The 14,235-nt window shown below is 43.0% G+C and overlaps 1 long non-coding RNA gene across 2 annotated transcripts in view; it reads left to right on the forward strand.

The window, feature by feature from the left end:
- LOC309801985 overlaps positions 1-9,278 on the forward strand; it is a 96,821-nt gene extending 87,543 nt beyond the window's left edge. Inside the window, exon 3 of one of the 2 annotated variants that reach the window (XR_014293699.1) lies at positions 8,969-9,278. This is a non-coding gene — a long non-coding RNA (uncharacterized lncRNA). Of the gene's footprint in view, positions 1-5,984; positions 6,059-8,968 lie in introns of those variants that run through there. The other variant, XR_014293700.1, reaches the window with a different exon arrangement.
- Positions 9,279-14,235: the final 4,957 nt, after the last annotated feature.

Here is a 14,235-nt window from a genome sequence, read left to right on the forward strand (position 1 = left end):
GATGAGGCTCATGGACATTATGGAGGGTAATCAGCTTTATTCAAAGTTACTGATTTAAATACTAATCACATTTAAATACACCTTCACAGAGGGGACTTCCCTGGTGGCGCAGGGGTTAAGACTCTGGGCTCCCAATGCAGGGGGCCTGGCTTCGATCCCTGGTCAGGCAACTAGATCCCCCATGCACACCGTAACTAAGAGTTTGCATGCCACAACTAAAGGGCCTGCGTTCCTCAACTAAGGAGCTCACCTGCTGCAACTAAGACCTGGTGCAACCAAATAAATAAATAAATAAATAAAATCATTTCCTCAAAGAATACTTAATGGTATGGTAAAGTGCTCCAAATGTGATGTTTATAAAAGCAGGATACAAAACTGTATTTAAATATATATATATATATATATATATATATATATATATATATTTAAATACCTTCATGAAAACATCTAACTTGTGTTTGACCAAACAGCTGGGATCATAATCTAGCCAAGTTGGCACATAAATTAACTATCACACTGGGCAGATATTTTAACTATCAATTTTAAGAAGAATATTGAAATATTCTAATGTTTTTCCAGTTCTAGGCTAGGTTTTATGGAGAACCTATAATGCAACCTGTATGTTCCTTCCTGCCCCCCTGCAAGAGGTTTTTATTGTTTTAATTTTTAAAATTTTTTATTAGAGTATAATTGCTTTACAATGTTATGTTAGTTTCTGCTGTACAATGAGGTGAATCAGCTATATGTATACCTATATCCTCTCCCTCTTGGACCTCCCTCGCCCCGACCCCCATCCCACCCACCTAGGTCATCACAGAGCACCGAGCTGAGCTTCCTGTGCTTTATAGCATGTTCCCACTAGCTAGTTATTTTACACATGGTAGTGTATATATGTCAATCCTGATCTCCCAGTTCAGCCCACCCTCCCCTTCCTTCCTGTGTCCACATGTCCATAATCTACATCTATGTCTCTGTTCCTACCCTGCAAATAGGTTCATCTGTACCATTTTTCTAGATTCCACGTATATGCATTAATATATGATATTTGCTTTTCTCTTTCTGGCTTACTTTACTCTGTATAACAGACTCTAGGTCCATCCACATCTCTACAAATGACCCCATTTCATTCCTTTTCATGGCTAAGTAATATTCCATTGTATATATGTACCACTTCTTCTTTATCCATTCTTCTGTCATTGGACACTTAGGTTGTTTCCATGTCCTGGCTATTGTAAAGAGTGCTGCAATGAACACTGGGGTACATGTGTCCTTTTGAATTATGGTTTTCTCAGGGTATATGCCCAGTAGTGGGATTTCTGGGTCACATGGTATTTCTGTTTTTAGTTTTTTAAGGAACCTCCATACTGTTCTCCATAGTGGCTGTATCAATTACATTCCCACCAACAGTGCAGGAGGGTTCCCTTTTCTCCATACCGTCTCCAGCATTTATTGTTTGTAGATTTTTTGATGATGGCCATTCTGACCGGCGTGAGGTGATATCTCATTGTAGTTTTGATTTGTATTTCTCTAATAATTAGTGATGTTGAGCATAGGAGTTTGTTATTGATTTTGTTACCAAAGCAAACTTGGGTCCACTTGCCCAATGCACAGCAAAGATAATCTACTGACACGAGGTTGTGATGAAGGAAAGTGTGGCATTTATTCCAAGGTGCCCAACGTGGCGCCAAGCAAGGAGAACAGACGGCTCAGGCTCAATAGACCCAAACTGTCCGATAGCTTTCAGGGAAGAGTTTTTAAAGGCAACATTAGGGGTGAGGATGTAATGTGCCAGATGAGCCTGTGTACATCCTTCTGGATTGGTTGGCAGTGAGGTAACAGGGTGGTGTTTTGGGAATCAACATCAACCATCAGGTTCCAACCGGTCTGAGGTCTGTGGGCTTGTGGTCAGCATGCAGTTAACTTCTTCCACCTGGTGGGATTTTCAGTGTCTGCAAAAGAGCTCAAGGGTATATATGGCTTAGAATATTATCTATAGCCCTTGAGGAGGAACTAAAGGTCCTTGACTTTGTTTTATGGCTAAACTATTATTATTTTGTCTTGCTTCACTATTTTCCTTTTTTCCCACTTCCCTAATTACATTTGCTCTTTGGAACTGGGGGAAAGCCTAGGAGGCTAAAGGTTTTCTACAAACAAGAGGCAGGGGCCATGGGGAGGTCCCCACTGGGTCCTGCTCCATTGCAATTAGTTTTTCTTTTTAACAGTGTTTCCCCCCTTATTTTTAATGGATTCAAGAGGAGGGGAGAGGGTTCCTAGTTAGTTTTTCAGTCATAACCCACCTAAACTGGAAGGTCTAGAAAAATCTCTCTCCTTAAAATAAAATAATCTGCGTGTCATATTCCCTCACCTCAGATAGTAAATGCGTGTTATATCATTTGAAAAGCCACAAAACCAAAACCAGCCAATTCCAGAGCTCTAGTCTATGTGCTGGATGCTAGAGATGCAACAACAAATAAAATGTGGCTTCTTCTCTCTAATTGTTTGTTACCGGTTGTCATTTTGAGCCTTATGCTAATGACTCGCTGGAGTAAATAAAACAAAATCACTTTATGAACCTGCAAAGAAAATGGGAAGGAAGTCGTAGGAAAGACCACTTAGATTCTGAGATATTTATTAGGAGTTGGAGAGATTTGTTCTAAAGGGATATAAAGCCTTGTTCCAGCAGGAAACAATTAAAAAAAATTTTTATTGGAGTATAGTTGACTAACAATGTTGTGTTAGTTTCAGATGTATAGCAAAGTGAATCAGTTATATATATATATATATATATATCATACCTATATAGATCCATTATTTTTCAGATTATTTTCCCATATAGGTTATTACAGAATATTGAGTAGAGTTCCCTGTGCTATACAGTAGGTCCTTATTAGTTAGTTATCTATTTTATATGTAGTATTGTGTATATGTTAATCCCAGTCTCCTAATTTATCCCTCCCCCCCATGCTTCCCCTTTGGTAACCACAAGTTTGATTTCAAGATCTGTGAGTTGGTTTCTGTTTTGTAAATAAACTCATTTGTATCATTTTTAAATTAGACTCCACATATGAGTGCTATCATATGATATTTGTTTTTCTCTGTCTGACTTACTTCACTTAGTATGATAATCTCTATGTCCATCCATGTTGCTGCAGATGGCATTATTTCATTCTTTTTTTTGTGGCTGAATAAAATTCCATTGTGTATATGTACCACATCATCTTTATTCCTTTCTCTGTCGATGGGCGTTTAGCTTGTTTCCGTGTTTTGGCTAATGTAAATAGTGCTGCAGTGAATTCAATGTTTTTGAATTATGGTTTTCTCAGGGTATATGCCCAGGAGTGGGATTGCTGGATCATATGGTAGTTCTATATTTAGTTATTTAAGGAACCTCTATACTGTTCTCCATAATGGTTGGACCAATTTACATTCCCACCAACAGTGTAGGAGGGTCCCTTTTCTCCAAACCCTCTCCAGCATGTATTGTTTGTAGATTTTTGATGATGGCCATTCTGACCGGTGTGAGGTGATACTTCATTGTAGTTTTGATTTGCATTTCTCTAATGATTAGTGATGTTGAGCAGCTTTTCACCGGCACTCTGTATGTCTTCTTTGGAGAAATGTCTATTAAGGTCTTCGGCCCATTTTCTGATTGCATGGTTTGTTTTTTGATATTGAGCTGCATGAACTTTTTGTATATTTTGGAGAGTTCCTATTCATAAGGCCACACATTAAGCCTTTTAACCTTATCTGCAAGTGGGACCCAGCACAGCCTCACTGAACCACAGTAAAGGATTGAAGAGAGATGCCCAGTGAGGATGTTAACCTTCAAATCCTGTTACCAAACCACAAAATCTACTATGTGCTTGTTTTGATCACCTCCCATTCACCTCATTAGTGAAGGAGGGATCCCCAGCCCTAAATAAATATATTGGTTTGGTCAAAAAGTTTGTTCGGGTTTTCCATAAGTTGTTACTGAATGAACTTTTTGGCCCACCCAGTACAACGCCCTACACTGGACCGATGAGATTGGCAGAAGTTTATTAATTACACATACTCACAGCCCAGGGGGTGGAGGACACAGCACCTTGCAGGGCCACATGGGGACTGCACTCAGGAACAGAGTGAACAACCAGGAGCTGTGAGAGGCAGGCTTTGTAGTGACAAGATAGTGATGTGACCGCTGGTTCCAGTGGGAGGATGTGTTGGTTTGCTGAATAACTCCTTGGGTTGGTAGGGAAGTAAGGACCCTGTGTGGCAAAGCTGATGCCACTGGTAGGGGAATTAGCTGGGTGAGGACCCTTTTCCTACTGTGTGAGGGGCACATCTGGTGAGGTATCTGGGGCCCTGTGAGGCTCAGAGATGTCAAGGCAATGGCAGCACTTGAAATTTTATGTCTTACAAATTCAGAGCTCTGAATTCATAATGTTTAATCTTGTGATGATCTTGTGAACAGTATATTTATAATCAAGTGTTTTGGTATGTGTTAAAGGAATTAATATGAGAAATGTAAATATTTGAAATATTCCATAATTTCTTTTTTAAAAAATTCTATCCATATGTCTTCATCAGCTCGGGCTCCCATAACTCAATTCACAGACTGCGTGGCTTAAAAGATGGAAATTTATTTTCTCACAGTTCAGGAGGCTAGGAGTTTGAGAGCAGGGTGTCAGCATGGTTGGGTCCTGGTGAGAGCTTTCTTCCTGCCTGGCAGATGGCCACCTTCTCACCATGTCCACATGGAGAGAGAGAGCTCTCTGGTGTCCCTTCTTATAAGGGCACTAATCCCATCATGAGAGCTCTACCCCCATGGTCTCATGTAAACCTAATTATCTCCCAGTGACTCCATCTCCACCTTCTATCATACTCTGGGGCTTAGACCTTCAACATATGAATTTAGGGAGGACACATTTCAGTTTCTAGCACCATACAATGCTATATCATTCAATAATAAAAAAACAGACTACCTGTACACACAAGCATGTGGGTGAATCTCAAAATCATTATGCTAAATAAAAGAAGCCAGACAGAAGACTATACACCATGTGATTCCATTTATATAACATTCTACAAGAGACAAAACTGCAGGGACAGAAAGCCGCTCAGTAGTTGCCAAGGGTTGGGTATTGGGGAAGGGGATTTACTGCAAAGGAGTAAGAGGGAATTTTTCTGGAGTGATGGAACGGTTCTATACCTTGACAATGGTCATGGCTACCCCACTGAAGGCATTTATCATAACTTATCTAACTGTACAGTTTAAAAGCATGGACTTTATTGCATGTGAATTGTACCTCAATAACCCCCCCCCAAAAAGTCACCTTCCACTTGGATAATGCTTTACAGTTAACCATGCCTTTCTCATCCATTACTTTGTTGATTTTCACAACTTGGTAAGGTAGGCAAAGTGATATTATTATCTCCACAGGGTTTGGGGAGGTTGGGGACTTCTGAGCTTGTTCAGCCTGCAGAAGAACTGAATGTTCTGAGTCCTAAACAAGAGTTCTTCCCCCTCTACCCCGAAAATCTGGTCAGTCAGTAATGTCAGTGACAGGCTCCATCACCTACTCCGGGTTGTGCTCTGTGATACATGCTTTCCATTCATTCATTTATTTTATTTTCTTCTCACAAATAAGCTCTAAGGAAGTGTCATGATCCCACTTTACAGGGTAGAAGAGAGAAGAGTAAATTAATTTTTCTGAGGCAAGACAGTAGCAGCGTCATGATTTGAACCCACGTCTGAATGGGTGGGTAAACCTGTGCTTTTCACCACTAAGTCCCAAACTTCTCAAAACAACTTTAGTTCCAAATAAGAGCCCCAAACACAGAAATCTAGAACAATCCAGGGAAATAATTATGAGCACCTTCAAGTGGGGAAGGCTAGCTTTTGCTTCAAATGGGGAAGGCTAGTTTAGCACTGTCTTCAGTGCTAAGCAGTCTTTTAGGTATCTATTTTAGTCCATCGGTCTAAAATTTTTCAAACTCTCCAGACACTTCCTGAAAGACTCTGCATCCAGCAAATTAACCGTCTTTCTTAATGCCCCATCCACCTCGCCTAGACTTTCTCTTCTGCTCAGAGCACATTCCTGAGTTGACTGCAAGTTGATCAGCAAAAGGCAAGAATGCAGGGCAGGACCAAGACGTGCTTAGCATCGGCAGAGTACTCTGAAAGTGGATGCTGGTGGTCCTTCTGCAACTGTTGCGAATAACCCCAGAGCCCAGGATGCAGCCTCTCACTGCCCCTCCCGACAGGGGCCATGTGTAAGCATCTTTCCAATGGAAGAAGCAGGTCATGATTTGAGAAGAGACCAGATCTTTTCTTTGCTTTTGTCATCTGGGTGACTGTAAGCTTTACAGACATCTCCATGGCACCCCAAGACCTGAACAGGAAGGAAGCAGATTCTGTTTTGCAGATGGAGGATCTGGGGCAAAAGAGGAAGAACATTCTGCCGGTTCCTTGCAGCAGGAGGAAAGAAAACAATTTTCCAAGTGCCTTTTGTGTGCCAGGAACTGTGCTATGAATTTCATGCACCATACTATTACTAGTTCACACTGTGGAACACTTCCTATATGTCAGGAACACTTTCTGTATATCCATATGGCTATGGGACACTTTGTATGTGTCACTTTTATATACATCATCTCATTTAATCCACTCAACAACCTTATTTGATAAGTACCATTACCGCCTCCACAACTGAAGTTTATAATATTTGAGTGACTTGCTGAAGGTCACACAGCTACCACATGACAGAGAGGGACTTCAAACCCAGGGATGCCAGCCCCAAAGTCCCAATTCTTTGCATTACACCACCTCACCTACTGTGCTTGACCCCCTAGTCTGGTATTTCTATTTTCTGAACCCCATCTAACACAAGAGAGAGCAGAGGCTGGTATTTTAAAGGAATGAGTATTTTCCACTACTCTTTTCCCTGGAAACAACCCTGTATATCAACTAATATTCTACATTTTCTGAGCTTCAACTTCATCCCAGGCGCTGTGCTAGATGCCGCCACATTATGTTACATGAGAGATGATATAGAATTTTGGGAACAGCCAATACATGACCCCACACTTAGCAGACATGCCTAATTAATCAGGACACTCATTCTGGGTGAGTCTAAATGCAGCCTCAGAGTCTCCCAACACAGAGGTGCAAGAAACTGCTGAAATCAACCAGCATCAGCACACACTAGATGAAGCCTATTGGCCCTTCCTGCTGCAGAATTCCACCGGCAGAAATGACAGTGACATGGCCACAAGGAATAATGGGATGGAATCCTTTGAGCAGAAGTTCTGAGATCAAAGCCTTGTTCTACTCAAAGTCTTGTTCACTAGCTGGGCACCAGCAAGTAAATTAAACTCTCTGAGCCTGATTGTCTTCTTCATCCAAAATGGTGATGATAATCAGATCTCATCTATGTCACAGGATGGTTGGATGCAGAATTGTTGGTGACAGTGAGAAGCAAGAGACCATAAGACCAAAAGTCTGGAGTAAGGGTACTGGCAAGAGACAAGACAATGAGAGAACACAGAATATAGATTTTTGCCTGGGAAATAGTCTAAGATTTTCTACAAAGGGGTTGTGTTGGAGGTGGGGTGACTTCAAGGTCTTAATGCCCTGTGTTACACCACAGGGTTTATTATGGTTAATGGTGGTGGCTTCATGAGTAAGTGATGGGGCTAAGCCATGGCCCTAGAGCTACCCAAGCAAGACAGCATGGCAGAAACAGGCAGGCTGGGAGCTCCTGGTGTGATCACACACCAGCTGTGTGATCTTGGGCAAGTCCTTTAACCTCTCTGAGGATCAGTTCCATCCCCTGAGAAATGAAGACAACGATCTGCTTCATGGTAAAGATGAAACAAGATAGTTGCAGACACATAGTGGGCAATTTTCCATCATGGTACAAGGAGGAGCTGACAGCAGGCTCTGCACGTATCCTTTGCACTGAGATCACGCAACATGGCAGCTGGCACAAAGTAGGTGCTCATCAGCATTTACGGGTTAGTTGTTTGGTTGATTGGGTACCACTTAGGAAGTCACTGAAAGGCTTTAAGCAGAGGAAGAACATGATGGGTTTTAAAATTTTGAGGACATCACTCTATCTGCTTTGGGGAGAAGAGGGTAGGGGGACAGGCATGGGAGTAGGAAGTCCACTTTGTTGCCCTCCTCCAGGACAGAGACCACGTGGACGGGAGGTCCGGATTCAGTGGAAGAACAGGGTCCTGAGCAAGTGGAAGGGCTGGAGACTGGGACGTTCAGAACTAAGATTTCTGATGAGGTGCTTTTTCTGGTGGTGACAAGGTGCAGGGCGTAAGCAAGGCAGGGTTGGCTAAGATGCCATGTGATAAAAGGCTGGTGATGATTGGAAGCTGGAGAAATTGAGAAGCTGGAATGTGGATGTGTCACTCTTCATGGACAGTCTCTCATTTCCTTCTCAAAGCAAAGCTGCTGCGTCGGCGCGATTGCCCTCCTTTAACAGACGATGAAGGAGAGACTTAAAACATTCACAAGCATATACTAAACTGGGGGTATGTGGGAATTCAGGCACTTGTTTATAGACTCAATAACTGCAAAGGATTTATGGTTTGTGAAAGACTTGCACTGTGGAAAAGATAATAAATTGAAGACATTATTGTGTGGGACTGTGCTGATTTTTGTTGATAACACTCCACTAAGAACACTACATGTTTTCTGAAGAGCTGTGGAAGCTGTCTTCTTGCTTAACTGCAATATAAGAAATAGTGATGTTTTGTAAATAAGTTGTCAACAAATTTCTTTCTATTTTATATTGTTTGTCATATTTTTATGTAGTTTGATATGTTTAAATGTTCTAATATCAAGATTAACAAATATAAATTGTTAAGGTTAAGTGACAGGCCAAGGACAAGAAAGTCACAGAGCTGGGCTTCGACCCAGAGAGGTCTGACTTTACAATGACCATGGTCTTTCTCCTGTTTGTCATTGACATAGCTGTGATCTGTGCCCCGTCAAGTCTCACCACGCCCGGAAAGCCTCACCACACCCGGACAACATCTGTCTTCCTCCGATTTTCTGCTTTAGTGGCTGCGCTAAGGATGTCTCATGGGCTGGAAGGAAAGGAAAGGAAGCTGCAAAAATACAAAGATGCAAATTCACAAGAAAAACAAGTGAGGGCTACAGTCCAGGAGGCTTTTGCCCTTGGCCACCCAGAGGAGAAGGCTATCCTGCCCCTCCCAAATACAAGGGTGTGCCCTCTCTATGTGTCACCAGCTCCTGCAAAGCAAAGCATTGGGAGTCACTAAAGCATGAATCATTCTCCAAATACAGCATTAAATGGTGTATCTGGGCCATAAATACTGTACAAGCACTTTGCAAACGGGTCCATTTTTGTCACCATTTCATTCCTTTTATACAACATGACTTACTCTGACCTTTTAGAGCCAACTGTTTGAGAAATAGAAGCACAGCCCACAGCTAGCAGCAGCCCCTCTTGCATGGTATGTTTCTCAGAAGATTTCACAGGTGACAGTGGTGGGGAATGATGGGGGCAGATATTCACCAACCTCAGATCTGCTCACACTCCTGCCTGGTCAGCTGTGCCCAAGTGGACTTAACAGGCTTCATGTGAGCATCGCTGTGGCCATTGGGCACCTGGCTGTGAACCAAGGATGTAAAGCTTCGTGATAGAAGGGGAAGCAATTACTCTCTGAGATGGCCAGCTCTGCCTGGAGACTGCATTGTAACACTCACCCAACTTTGCTGGCTAGACGCCCCAACACCAGAGAAATTGTGTCCATTGTCTTTCATGTAAAGAGAATGCTAGCTGTCCCGAGCTCCACCACGGAAGTGCCAGTGTAACTTAGCTGAAAGGTAGAGAGGTTTCAGAGGTACAGCCTAGTTCAGGGAAGAGTCACTGGGAGGAGGCCAATTTCTCAAATGACTCAATTAGCATCGAAATTCCAGGTTTGGTTTCTCCACATCTTAATGTAGGGGAGTTCTGGTAAAAGTGGATTAGCATGTGGCAGAATGACCTTCCTACTAAAACAACTGGAGGAATAAAAGATATTTAAAATACCTTTTTGAAGGCATCAGAGAGCTGCCAAGGAAGCAGGGACTTGAGGGACCAAGAGCCCACAGTGAAGAGAAGTGCAGTGTGGGCCATCATTTGAGAGCCCTTCTCCCACTGCAGCATTTGCCAATTCCAGTGCAGTGACTGGTAGGGGAAAGGCTGAACGAAATGTAGGCATCTTAAGGTCTTCAAAGGAGTAAAGTTGGAGTTCAGAGCCCACCAAGCAGCAAGGGCTCGGAAAAGCAGCCTTTCAGCTGAGAATTCCAAATGGCTCCCTGCAAGGAGTGGGGTGAACAGGATACAGACCAGGGTCCCAGAGACTAAAGGCCACATTCGAAAGATCCCAGCCCCCAAGCACTCCATGCAGCCACTTCCAGTCAACTGGAGCTGGCCCACGAGGTGGAGGCCTGTGTGTCCTGTGAAGCACTCAGGCTTTAGAATTAGAAAGACCTGGAAGCTCTATCACAAACCATTGTATTTCTAGGTTCCTTAACCATTGTCCCCTTCAGTATCCTCCTCTTAACACAGAGGCTGACTCATTGAAAAGAATGAAATAATGTCATGTGCAGCAACATGCATGGACCTGGAGATTATCATACTAAGTGAAGTAAGACGGAAAAGACAAATATCATATGATATCGCTTATATGCGGAATCTAAAAAAAATGATACAAATGAACTTATTTACAAAACAGAAACAGACTCACAGACTTAGAGCACCAACTTATGGTTACCAGGGTGGAAGAGTGGAGGGGAAGGGAGAGATTGGGAGTGTAAGATTGACATGCACACACTGCTATATTTAAAATAGATAACCAACAAGGACCTACTGTATAGCACAGGGAACTCTGCTGAGTATTCTGTAATAACTGAAATGGGAAAAGAATTTGAAAAAGAGTAGATACATATATATGTATAACTGAACCTCTTTGTTGTACACCTGAAACTAACACAACATTGTAGATCAACTATACTCCAACATAAAATTTTTTTAATTTATAAAAATAAAAAGAGGAATAAAAAAAATAACAGAGGCTGGCTGAGGCAGCACTGGAGACGTGCCTAGTACCTTGCCAAGAACATACTCAGCGCTTGGGAAACAGAAGCAGCTGGCGAGGGGGGAGGAGCAGCGCACTGGTAGGAGACAGGATACCTGGACCAGTGCCAGCCTTGCTAGTGCCTGGCTGTGTGATGTTGGGTAAATCACTTAGCATCTCTGAGTCTCAGTTTTCTCACACATTCATAAGAGGTTGCATTACAACTTCAGGGACCACCCGTGACTTTAAATTCTCTGTTTCATCTTGCAAATGGGGGGGGGTGAAGGGAGAGAGAAAAAAGATAGCTATAGAGATAGATATAGAAATAGTTATATGAATGTATATACACACATAAATATATATATACACATAGACATATATACAAATAAATATAAATCTTTATACGAAGGCAGATGTTTACACATTTTTGTGTATATACTATATATATGCATTTTTTTAGATTTTTATGTCGTCTCAAAAACACTTTAATTAAGGACTTCTCTTATCCGAGGACTTCCAGCAGACATCACATGGCATGGGGCGGGGGGTGGGTGCAGGGAGACATATCTGCCTGCACCTGAGTACCAGGTACAGAGCTCAGGACCCTCCCAGATCATCCCACTCCAGGTACATCATTTTCCCCCTACATCAGAGCTGTCTCCTGCCTCAGGCTACTGAGTTCTCAGAGCCAATGGAAGAGGAGACAAAGTTGATAGAAAAGTGCTACGAGTCTCCCCTGACTTTAGCACCAAAGAGCATTACACTTGAACCCGTAGCTTCTCTGTTAGGGAGCTAGAATTCCCAGGGGCTCTTACTGAGACTGGACTTGTGTATGTGCAGGGGCCACAAGGAAGCATCTGGAGATTGTGCTGAGTTCCACAGGCCCCAGAGGTTAGAGTTGGCTGGGGGCCAAGAGGAGAGATGACAGCGTCCCCAGCGCAGCCCTTTAGGGAAACATGTTGAGAGAAGGTGGGAGGTGTTGCCAAGTGAAGGGCGAGTCGGGGACTTGGGGAGTAGAGGGCAGCCAGGATGAGCTCACCCAGGATCCCAGCTTCCGTCATGGAGTTCTGGCAGAGAAACTGAACATTTTCCTCCAACAGAACTATGTAATGGCTTCATTGCTACTAGAAGATTCAGCATCAGCGTATTGATTAAAAGTGTAAACTCTTGAGCTAGGCTGCCTGGATTTGAATCCCAGCTCTGCCACTTTTACCTGCGTGACCTTGGGCAAGTCACTTGACCTCTCTGTGCTTCAGTTTCTTCATCTGTAAAATAAAGATGAAAATAGTGTAGGCTTCGTAGAGTTATGGAGGACTAAACTAGTGATAAGAACACTCGGCCCTTAGTAAGATCTATACATGTATGAATTATTATTAGAAGGGTCTTGTTTAGAGTTGCTACAGTGCCCTTGATGTAGACAAATGTATCTCTTCTGGCTGATCACTTACAATTTCTCCCTCGACTCCTGGGCATACCATGGTACAACTTCAGCATTTTCTTCTCACTCCTCTGGGTGACTGCCCCTTATCAATTTTTTCTCTCTCTCCCTGATCCACACAGGAAATAACTCGTATTTGCCCTCAGTCAGTGGGGGTAGAATCACTTCCCCAAAGCAGCCTTCTGTTCACTGAGCCACCTGCTGACAGCTCCAGCCACAGCCTTTCGCTCTGTAGATTCCCAAATTTGAGATAGATGTCAGTCCACTGTAGTTTTCAAGAACCAGGGGATGCATGCTGAGATCTTTGAGAATTCCCACTAGCATCCCTCTCAATAGATTTGGGATCAGAAAGTATCCCCTGACCCTCTGCCATCAAGGATAAAAGTCACTGCCCAGCTCTTTCCAAAAAATGCTCCAATTTCCAATCACCTCCCTTCCCACCTTTCCAACTTCTCATGTCCTGACTTTATGCCCCTTTTGATGCTCTCCAGTGGGTGTGGGTTTATGGCTCCAAAACCAGTTAGTTTCCTATCACATCCTTTGTCAGTCCACTACCATCTCACTTTGCAATATGGAAATAGTTGGCCTTTATTTTCTTAACTGAACTTCGGCTGAAAAGGAGTTGAGTCCCATTTTAAGATCCTTTTGAGAGAAAAAGTGTTCATGAGCAAAAAGCACTTGCTTAGTGTAAATACTGAAAGGAAAATGGCCTGGGAACCTCGCTGGATGGCCAGAATGACTCCCAGGGTTTAGGGTTGAAGGAAGGCAGATATTTCCTCCTTAGTGTGAGGCCATTTCCTTGCCAGCAGAAGCAGGCTGCAAGGGGCCTTGAAGCTAAGGCTAAATCTGCACAGGACTATTTTCCACCAGCTGCCTGCTCACTTGCCTTAGAGGCTGAGTTCATTATCCTCTTAAAAGCCTGTTTTCCCATGCAGAGGAGCTTGGCTGACCGGAGAGTCTGGTTCTTTAGTCACGGCCTGTTGCTTTCATAAGAACTTATTTGAACAGACCACTGCTCAAGCCCAAGGCAGCTCCCAGCCCTGTGCGCCTGTGCGGGGACTGGGACGGGGGAAGGGTGGGGGGCGTGGACACGTGGCTGTTCGCTGTTCTCAGTTCTTCTGGGTCCAGCTGCCTTTCCAGAGGTCCCTGACTGTCAGGCATCCTAGGTTCCAATTCTGGCCTTCCTACCTGCCAGCACTGAGACCTCCAGCAAGTCATGTAACTTCCATAGACCTCAATTTCCTGCCCTGCTCCTTCCTTAGAGGCTGTGGTGTGTGTGTGATATGATATTGTACACAAAGCATAGAGCACAGTGCATGAAACACAGTCGGGTCTGAGACACTGCGTTCCCTTTCCTCTGGGTTATGCTGTAATCCAAGAGTTCTTATATCGCTGTTCATGCCACAGGTCTTAACACCATGCTTATGCCAGTAACAACAACAAGTAAAAATATTGTCCTACAGCAGAAAAATACCAATAACCGTTCTCATCTGCATTTGTAAGGACATGAATTAGGTACTGATAGGGTCATAGACAGGACTAGACCAACAACATTTTATTTCACAAATGAAGACACTCAGGGCACAGAGAGAATTCACAGTTTAGTCCACAGAGGCACTTTTTTTTTAAGATTTTTTTTTTGATGTGAACCATTTTTAAAGTCTTTATTGAATTTGTTACAATAGTGCTTCTGTTTTATGTTTTGATTTTTTGGC

Source organism: Mesoplodon mirus (assembly GCF_964341445.2).
Source record: "Mesoplodon mirus genome assembly, chromosome: 4".
Classification (NCBI taxonomy): Eukaryota; Metazoa; Chordata; class Mammalia; order Artiodactyla; family Ziphiidae; genus Mesoplodon; species Mesoplodon mirus.